Raw genomic sequence first — 9,911 nt, 5'->3', positions numbered from 1 at the left:
TGCAAATGTTTTGTATTTTACCTTTGTTACTGGTCTATGCTTTTATAAATAAATAATTTAAAAAAAAAAAAAAAGGAAGAAAAAAGGGAAAGAAAAAAGGAGAGAGTTTTTTTAGAAGAAAATTCCAACACTCCACTTTTTTCTCCTATCACATCCTTTCAGTCATGTTATTTACTTGATTTAAACCTATTAAGAGCAAGACCATTCATAGACATAGCTCCAAGTGCAGGCTAATTTTCTATCCTGCACTAAAGCCTTTCTACAAAGAATTTACAATAAATCTGACTCACAACCATCTACTGCTCTGAGGTACCCGAGCCAGATGAAGGTTCATTCCATTAGGAATGTGGGGAGACTACTTCCAAAAGACAAATCTTGGCACTAGTTCATGCAACACAACTATCTTTTAATAATAGTAACGCAGATAATAATGGACAGATTTTGTACACCTCTCCCACAGAGCTAATTCAAAGATTTACCATGAGAGGCAATGAGAACATTTAACAAATCACAGCAGGCAGGAGAATCCATATACCCATCCCACCCAAGTGCAATGCCTTAACTGCAGACTCATTACAAACTGGTAGAAATCAGACCATACACAGGGTCCCACAGGGATGGCTCAAGTGCTCCTGCCAAAATTCCCATGGGAGCATGGCCATTGCCATTCAACTTCCCATCACTGCTCTTTTGCTGGGGTAGGAATTCTCAATGGACATCTGGACCTACAAGCTGTGAACTGGTACTCATTGGGTAAGAAATGTAAAACAAGAGAGGTGATTGGTTCTTCTTGTCCAGTTCTGAACTCCTGTAACAGAAGGAGCATATCAGCATATCTTCAGAGGACTCTGCAGAGCAGTGTCAATTTTTAATGCTGACCTAGAGTTATGAAGCTGAAAAGATCCAGAATAAACTCTTGAGCACTTTCCACACTTTGTGACAAAAGAAATGCAAATGAAAAGTTTGAACAGTTCTCCTTTTTTTTTTTTTTTTTTTTAATTTTAATATTGGTTAATATGGAAGTATTTTGGTTTCATTCCATGACTGCTACTTTTGTAACCTCAGTTAAACCTCTGTTACCAGGGTCACCCAGATGCAAGTGAGGGGAGAAAATGGTACAAAGTCTGTGGCTGCTATGCCTCAGCTAATGTAATCAAATACTTCAGCAATCAATACTCATCTGCCTTGCCAGGGTCACGGACACCGCAAAGTTATACCAGGGCAATTCTCTGTGCTGCGTCTCCAAATAACAGTACTTTTCTCAAGATATGAGACCAAAACAAGGTAAGATGAAAGACCGTAGAAGCAATTAAAAAAACACTGTGCAGACCCAGGTTGGTATGAAGGAGGCAGCCTACGCCATGGGTTGTGTGAGTCTTTCGCATTACCTATCTACTACGCAGAAGGAGATATGGGCAGAAAGGAGGCAGAGACCCCACCTCCCAGGTGAGAATCCTAACCATTAGGCTAGCTCAGGCATTCACTGCTTTTTCCAGTGGTAGCTTTTCTCTGAAAAACTGAACAAATTTTGTAGAATGATTTGCATGTTTCCCAACCTGCACTCTTTTAATTAAAGTCCTCTCTTAGCTGAGAAACTATTCAGTTTTGACATGGGATTGAAGTCCCAGAGGTAGATGAGGGAATCAAATCCACATGCTGAGGGCAGTCTCTAACCATGGTGAGTAAAAGTGAGGGTACCTCCTGAGGGAGGCACAAGCACTCAGTAGATTAGGCACAGCAAGGGGTTTAAGGGCACAAGCCTTTGTTGGACCCAGATGAGCTTTGCAAAGGGCTTGGTAGGTGCCTTTGCAAGGCAGTCTTGGGATAAGAAGCAAGACACGGACAGCTGAGTGGGAGCAGGTGGTGTATAACTCGGCAGAGAGGTACTTTGGCTGAAGAGGTGGAAGTGAGACAAAGAAAATGCTTTACAGTTTTTCTGCTGAAAGAAATCTTTCCTCATGCTGGAGTTCCTGGAAGTGACACGATGACCTTACTAAAGTAACAAGGCACTTTATCAGAAAAAGACAGTTTCACATTTCTGAAACCATGCTGGCCATCACTGCTATTCACCAGCTGGGAGTTGTCTGCAGAGAAACTACACCTGATAACCCTTTGCTGGATGCTAAAGGTCATGTAAAACTAGCTTGGTCAGTCAACCGTCTCTGGCAGGCTGAACCAGCTCCTTTCCAGGAGCATGGGCATGAAGCAGCAGCAGCAGCCACACTCAGAGGCATTAGGGGCAGGCCTGCAATGTGGAAGATGCAGCACAGAGGGGTAGTTTTGGTAGTTTTGGCTCTCGGTAGCTGGGACCTGGCTCTTGGGAGCTGCAGCACCCTGGTGATTTTCTCAAGGTTCAGGTTCAGCCTGGAACTGTCTGACAGGATGGATCTAAGGCCGTCTTAGCCAAATTTTAAATGGAAAAAGCTGCTATCGTATTGTGTGTGGACCCAATCTCTGAGACCTGCTTTGAGGAACTCCCCAGTGACAGAAGGGGAGGAGGTCCTCATGGTATATGGGTCCTGATGGGCTGAGGGTCAAAGCTGTATGCAAGGTGCTCTTTTCAATTAAAAACATAAAAAAAAATCACTCCTAGGCTCAAATAAAAGAGGAACAGTAGGTGCCTATTAACAGTGCTGCTTCTAGGTTCAGCCAGCCAGTCCCCAACATAACAAGTGTTTTCAATGACTGCAGTTTTGAGCTAAGATTTTACAAATCATAGGTGAAGTTCTTAAACTGTTCTTTGATCGTAATGTAGAAGTAACATGATAAGCTAGTCTTTGTGTTGCAAGACCTTTCAAGCAATTTTCCAAAGATAAAAAGAAGAGGAAGCACAAAGAGGAGAAATCATGGGATAATTTTGTCTGAAAGCATGAAATATGCTTTCCTGATAATTACAGCTCAGTTGTCAGTAGCATGCTTTAGAAGATACTGTCCATGCTCTTGGTGTAATCAGATAGCTTAAGCAGGATAAATAGGCATCCACTGTTTATGATCTGCACAGAGTGCTGAAGTAGGGTAATCAGCAGGCTGAACATAGCACCAAGATCTGCCCTCATTCACACCACAATAACCACAGTTATGTCAACACATTTAAACAGCTCGCAGAGGGGGCTTGAGCATAATTATGGCTATGGTCTGTCCCTCTTTAGCCAGCTGTATAAAGAGGTTTGGTGGTAAAAACAGTCATTGCCTCACAGTAACCTCAGAATTAAACAATAAAGAGGTTACATATTATTAAATGGACTACTGTCAAAGTAAATACCTGTCTTGCTAACTGTTGTTGACTTTACTTTGTTTTCTGCCAAGACAGACAACTCTATGAGACACACTTAAAATCAAATGATCAAAATCAAATAATCTTCAGTGGTTCACATGTCATGAAAAGAGAGAGAGGTCACTTCAGAGCAATTATTGAAGAGCCACCAATTTTTAAAATTAAAAGTCCGTTTTACATAATTCATCAGTCTCTACTTATCTTTTAAAGATAACAGCCACTTCTGAAATTCAGACAGATGGATCCCACAGAGGTTTTGAAAGACTAAAGCACCTTAGCTGATTGAATCACTCTGGTTTTGGGAACAATTCAGTGTGAAGAACCATGTAATTATTTTTCAGAAGCATTTATGTAATAGTTGATTGGAAGGGGATTAGATGTCTCACAGGCTGCAATAACTGCAGACTCAGGACTTACAGACATCCACAAGAACATCAGTAAATCATAGGCTGGAAAAGGCCAGACCAAAAGACTGCCTATTTTAGATTTCTGTCATGATTAAATACCCCACAATGCCAACAGAAGTATATGGGATTAAGGCAAACGTCAGTGGAACTTCCTCAGGATCCGTACAAGGCACCCCATCAGCTTGTCCTAAGAGGTGTTCAACTTACTGGCCCTTTTCAAGAAAACAAGTGTTTTTTCTGTGAGGTTCTTGTGGGTTTTAAGAGTCCTCTTTCATAACATTAGGTGCTTGTGGACACACTGCATGAAGGTAAATCAGAGCCTGCAAGAGAATCATGGATAGATATGAACATTTACTACTTCCAAAAGCTTTATCATTCAGCACCATGAGTTTGCATGACTGGTTTGAAGCATAGGGTGATAAAAATTGCCCAAAGGGTTGCATTAACAGGTAAGAGGTAATCTGGGCCTTGCTGACCTACTGAGATCTCAGCTCTGCTCTCCTTAGTGCTACCGGCTCCTTAAGCAGAGGGAGAAATGCTTCCTCTCTACTTTACATGGCATTTCAGCTTGGATGCTTTACCCAAGTAAGCCTCAGGAAAGGTGAACAGTCAAGGAGAGGCTATCTGAAGACATGCCCTCTACATTGAACTGGTTCATCTCATGGCTATTTTATTTCCCATCTGCAAGAATTTAAACCAGGAACTAATGTTCTTACAAGGGCTAAAAGGTGATGTTAAAAATGATAGGGGAAGCCATTAACAATGCAACCAACAGTCAATTAGATGGGTTCTGTTAACTATGATTCATCAGTATGCTGTCAAATGACTTTTCCTGAAATTTGATAATATGATAAAGAATTAAAAATTCTGTAGACTCTAAAGAAATCATAGTCGGATAATCTGAGTGCTGGATAAAAAATACTGGATACAGTGGATATTCACCAGGGGAGGTTTAGGTTTAGGTTGGATATTAGGAAAAAATTCTTTACTTAAAGGGTTGTTAGGCATTACAATGGGCTGCCCAGGGAAGTGGTTGAGTCAGTATCCCTGGAGGTCTTTAAATGATATTTAAAATGTCGAGCTTAGTGATATGGTTTAGTGGAGGACTGGTTAGTGTTAGGTCAGAGGTTGGACTAGGTGATTTTGGATGTCTCTTCTAACCTAAATGATTTTGTGATTCTGTGATGTGCTATGCCACAGAGCTATCTGCAGGTGCCTGATGTTAGGTTCGTACTACCAGAAGGTAGATGCAGGGTTGCAATTCAGAGTACCCAAGCTGACAGCTGAGGCTCCCAGTGCAGGCAGAGCAGAGTCAAGGGCTGAAGGGCAAGCCCAGTCGCACCCCAGGAGTAGTTTCTGAAGTTAAATGGTGGCACAAGTTACATGCTTATTCCTTGGCCTACACATCCAGAATGTTTTTACCATTGTTTTATAATTGGCACACAGATCAGGACTTTGTAGTAAGAGTTATACAAACAGAGAATAAAACCATTATTTCCAAGGAGGTCACAGTCTAAGGAAAATAGAAGGTGAAAAGCATCCATCTAGTGGAGGGCAAGGAAACAATAAGGCAGTATTTGCCAGTATGCCAGCTAGTGGTCTGAATAGACCAGGAGGTTGGCTAATGTTAAGTTCATCGCCAACACTGAATGCATCTTGATCTGTTGAGGTCTAGAACACAAGACAGCAGATGACGGGTAGGTGAGGAGTAAGCTATGAAGCTACTTGAAAGTGAAAAAAGAGCAGTTTATCCTTGGTGCTACAAAGAGTGCAGGAGGAGGCAGCAAGTGTGGAGGGATCACAGTATAAATGACCTTTGCAGCAAAAATATGAATCGATGTAGTAGGACAGGAGAGCAGTAGAAAATTGCAGCAGTGATGAAGGAGCTAGAAAGGAGCACCTGGATGAATGGTTTGTCCAGAGGATGGGTAGAAAAGGCTGTATCTTAACAGCAATTATGCAGAAGCCAGGAGACAGCATTTTAAGAGGAGCACCACTGACTCTGGCAGAGACTGGCGATGGGTGACCAAGGTCAAGGATGAGGTATTGGTTTTGAGATTTGACCTGGCTGAAGGTATTAGAAAGAAGTGTCACTTGAATGAAGCAAGTGTAAATTCAATTGAAGGGAAGCTAGAGCTGCACTTATGCAGTACTCCAGACTGAGGTTTTACATGGTGTGTTCTGCAAGACTAGAAGCAAGAGAGCAAGGAATGTGGCATGATCATGATTGAAGTAAGCTTGTATTAGGAAATGAAACAGCAAGGGAGAACAAAAGGTTTAGGGAAGGAATGAGAGACAGGGGGACTATCAGGAGATACAATAAGAGGAGAGCCCAGTAAGAGCGCCTCTTTAGTGGAAACCATGAACCTAGATTTCCAGATCAGATCTAGACAGAGCCTGTTCCAAGCAGTTACTGCTGTAAATAAAATACTGCAGACCGAATCCACATGCATGTACTTAAGCAAATATTTGTGACCACTCTGATCAAAGTTATTAGGTGATAATGTTCAGCCTTGGAAACTGGCCTTGAACAACATTTATTAAGGTGTTCCACTACTACAGCTATCACTAAAGATCAGCACACCAAACTGCACTGTCAACCAGCCTTGAACCTTTGTGCAGAGGACTACCAGTAAAAATGTCCAGAAAATAATATATCTGAGGCCTGGCAAATAAAACACATGCCAGCTATCAGCAGCACTGTGTAACCATCATTACAATCTATTGTATTGTTAAAAATATGCTGGACAACAAGAAGTAACTTGAGGGAATACTGAATTTTCATTGCTTGCTATACTTATCCATGGCCATAATTATATTTTTTAGACAGGTGTTTTTCATAAGTTGCCAGTCTTTACTTCAAGTTTGTAACTTCAGTGTAATATAGATTTGGCAATGAATATATGGTGAACATACAATTAGGCAATGAAAATATTGAGTGTCACATATATAGAGAGAGATTGAAATTTATGACATAGTCTGAAAAACAAAACATCAAATTGTGCAGCCAAAGACTATAGGAAAATAAAATTTTAAAAAGTAAAAAGTGCTATTTATTTATTTATTTATTTAAAAAGTAAAGTGCTATTTTCAGAATGACCAAGAGCCAGAGTGAGTCAGGTATTCAGAGCCATTTCAAATGCCCTGTGGTATCCATGTACCTCTCTAGGCTCACTTCATAAAAGTAGGTGGATCCCATAAGTCAAGTGCCAAATCTGTCAAATTCATGGTGTCTTAGAGACCTTGAGACTTCAGGGACCTTTGGGATGGCAGCCTAATGAAGCCCTAAACCTCCACTGACCATAATGGTAGTTGGACACATTGCCCATAGGTAAATGCATAGAGGCAGATACCTACATTTAAATGTCCTATTCTTTGAACTGAATCCCATTCTAAGAGTTCTGAGGACTGTCAAAGAAACATTGGCTTGGATTTAGGATTTGGTCATTGACTTTTAAAACAAAGCTAGATTTCTACATGAGCAATAGCTATTGATCATAAACCTGGAGACTTCTCCTCTGAATTACCCTCCGAAAGGGAATCCTGGAAATATAGTGTTCTTGGTTTAGGCATCAGATCAGGTAATTTGTGAAAAGCCAAGGGGGTTGAGGTTGCACAGATCTGGCAAAGCATTTCTGCCAACAGTTTTTGTGAAAAAAAAAATCAAGGAAGTTATATATGGTTTGTTTTTTCCTGAATCACTTGTGTTGGAATAAAAAATTGTTTTCTTTCAATGCATTCTAAATGAAACCATTCTAGTTTTATTTCCCATTTAAATAACTCCATCATTTCAAGATTACTTCAAATTAAAGGTTTACAGATGAAAAGCACCACTGTTTCATTTCATCAGTGCTGGCTGTCATGTTGTTTTGATTTGCTGAAGGTTCTGATGTATTTTTGGGTTAGATATGCAGAATGACTACCGTCCAGCTCTTTTCGAAATAACATATTTTCATAGATTCATAGTAACTAAAACTTCTGCTTTTTCTATTTTAACCATAAAACTTAACTTTCTTATATATTGAAATGTACCTAGACTCATACAGAAAATTCTTTTGAAAACTTTTACCAGCCACTGCTTTGGAGTAAATGTTCCCCAAAATACAAGGAACTGGCCTGCTTCCAATCTCATCAACATCACTAGGAACTTTGTCTAAAGCTCCCAGAGGGAAGAAACCAACATGTAGTGCTTTTGAAAGTCTTCCTTGTAACCCTTATTATAAGGTCAGAAAGGGTCTTTGTATCTATTACCTTGAAATCACACAAGGGACATATATTGGGATGGGAACCAAGACCTGTGACTGCAGTAGGCTTCCTGTTCAAATCAGGTAGTGAGATGCACATTGCACAAACATTTTAAAATGAATGTTCAGAATGTGCAGAGCTGCATCATTTTTTTTTACCTTAAAATATAACAGGAAAAAAGAATACAAAATTCTTAATCACAAAGCAAAGTCAGTGACTGTTTTATAACACTACTTCTTGGTATTGTTTGCTGTTTATTCTGATAAGCTTCTACATATTTATGTTTGATGCTGCAGATGTTTCTTATCAATTTATTAATTTGCTTGTTTTATACTGAGCAATAGATAATCTGTATTCAGAGAAGGAAAAAAAGAGCTTGCTAGGTTCACTGGTGCAAGTCAAATCTACCTCCATCATCACTTTTCACTCCAAAATTCAGGCAGAAATTACATCAATCATAATGTTCAAGGGAGGAACTTTAAAGAAATCTGAAGACACCTGGAAAATTCTTCCTGGTAAGAACTACATTTTACCCTGAATTACAATCTTGCTAATATCATACTGAAAACTGAGTCATATTCCAAAAACTTATATAAAAATAAAGTCATGATTTTGGAGGACGAAGATTATGTTTTATGGAGAGTTGGGTGACAGAACTCTGGGATAGAGGTGAACGAGAGAACCTTTCAACCTAAACTATTCCATGATTCATCCATCCCTCCTCTTTTATCCCTCCTCTTGCTATTGCCAGCAGGGAAGGGAAAGCTTCACACAACTGATGCAGTGCTCATAGGAAGAGGTTCAAGAGAAAGAGGTTCAAGAGGTTCACACCTTTTGCTGCTGGAGATTTTCTTGGTGTTTTTCTTTTTTGACATAGCAAATGAGAACAACCCCCTGCTGACTTCTGCAGCAATCCAGACTGACTGGAAGAAAAAAAAAAAAAAAAAAAAAAAAAAAAAAAAGGAAGAAGAAGAAGAAACATCAGAAAGAAGAAGTTCTCCCATAGAGCTAGGTTGCAATATCTGCAGTCTTTGGCGTGTCATGGGTTGAAAGATCAGCTTCAACAACAGCTCAAATCCCATTACTGGGATGAAACTGCCAAAGGACAAAGTGCTCAGGCCTTAGCCTAAAGGTGATAATTACCCACTTAGTCAAAAATGGTGAGGAAAGAGAAAGGCCCTTGGTATCTTTTTTTAATTGTAGGATGCAATAAACAGAAAAGAAATGGGGAAAGGGAAGTCCATACTGTTACAGTAAGAACCAGCCTCCACCACTCTCATGCTAAACAATGTCCTTTGTTGATATCACAGCATCACAGAATGTTGGAGGCTGGAAGGTACCCCTGGAGCTTATAGGCTGCAACCCCTGTTCAAGCAGGGCCACCCAGAGCAGGCTGCCCAGGCAGCTTCTGAGTATCTCCAAGGAGGAGACTCCACAACCTCTCTGGGCAACCTGTGCTTAGTCACAGCACAGCACAGAAGTGCTTCCTGATGTTCAGAGGGAGCCTCCTGAGTGCCAGTTTGTGCCCATGGCCTCTTGTCCTGGCACTGGGCACCACTGAACAGAGCCTGGCTCTCTGTACCTCCCTTCAGGTATATAGATATAAGGGTGAGATCCCCTTTGAGCTTTCTCTTGACCAGGCTGAGTAGTCCCAGCCTCTCCTCATAGGAGAGGTGCTCCAGTCCCTTCATCATCTTGGTAACCCTTCATTGGGCTCTTTTGAGTATGTCTGGGTCTCTCTTGTACTCAGGGCACCAGAACCGGACACTGCACTCACCAATGCTGAGTACAGCATCCACTTTGTATGCCCATGGGCATTTGCAGACAACTTTACTATAAAGAGCCTCTGCACTCACAGTATTTTAGCTCACTGACTCAAGGACAAGGCTTACGCTTCCATTGCAAATCCTGCCTTTTACCTCTCTCTTCAGATAAAAAGGACTTTATTCTGTACAGAGGAGGGCTGAGAAACACTCAGACATCAA

The sequence above is a fragment of the Aythya ferina genome (assembly GCF_964211825.1).
Source record: "Aythya ferina genome assembly, chromosome: 2".
Taxonomy (NCBI): domain Eukaryota; kingdom Metazoa; phylum Chordata; class Aves; order Anseriformes; family Anatidae; genus Aythya; species Aythya ferina.
Note: the sequence above shows the minus strand (reverse complement) of the source record.